This window comes from Penaeus monodon, chromosome 30 (genome assembly GCF_015228065.2).
Source record: "Penaeus monodon isolate SGIC_2016 chromosome 30, NSTDA_Pmon_1, whole genome shotgun sequence".
Classification (NCBI taxonomy): domain Eukaryota; kingdom Metazoa; phylum Arthropoda; class Malacostraca; order Decapoda; family Penaeidae; genus Penaeus; species Penaeus monodon.
Window position 1 is genome coordinate 32,092,602 of NC_051415.1, and position 844 is coordinate 32,093,445.

Genomic DNA, 844 nt, shown 5'->3' on the forward strand with positions numbered 1-844 from the left:
CAAAAAGTACGAATCTTCATTATAAGTAGCACCCACAAAGAGCGACACTTTTACCATCTTGCGTTAATTTATTATTCCAATATACCTAAGGGGTTAAGCATCTCTTTCAACCTTCTATTTATTTCCCAGCATCCCATGAGTTTTTTTTCCTTGTATCAGCCTTCCTCGCGTGGTTGGCGTGATTAAAAGGCTAATTCTAGTAGTCCTACAGGATGTGTATTCACCTTCCTGGCGCCTCGAGGCAGTCGGGTCGTCTAGACACAAGCCGATGATGGCGCCTGAGCTGCATATACGATATTATTTGACATTTTTCGTGAGCAGATTTTCCCCAAAGTTACTGCCCTCTGTCTATCCATCTATTTATTAGTCCATTATGATTTCTCTCGATGTACAAGACAACAATTCCGGAAGTCTATAATCATAGGATAACGCACCTTCTGTACCTAAGTGGTACCTTTTAAACAGCGAGTGTGCCAGTGAGTAATGAGGCGACCTGACCTGCCTTGATCTGCCTCGTGACTGGAGCTCCGGTGTCGCGACGTCTGCTCCGCCTCCGCGTGTAGTGGGAGAGCCTCACTGTCTGCCTTTCAGTTATGGAATTAAAACAGAATATTTATTATTGTCGAGAGTGTGATAAGGACAGTAACAATACACTCCTGTTTATGTGAAATCTCACCCCCTGTTAAATATCTTCTAGTTTGTCTCTGTCAATAAATGAAACAAGAAAAATATCCTGTATAAGATTATATTTCCGAGGATGCTTGTGAATTACGATGTAGTATCATGTAAATTTCCCCTGTATTAAAGGCATATTGCTATTCCTAAATTACAAGACGAATATCGG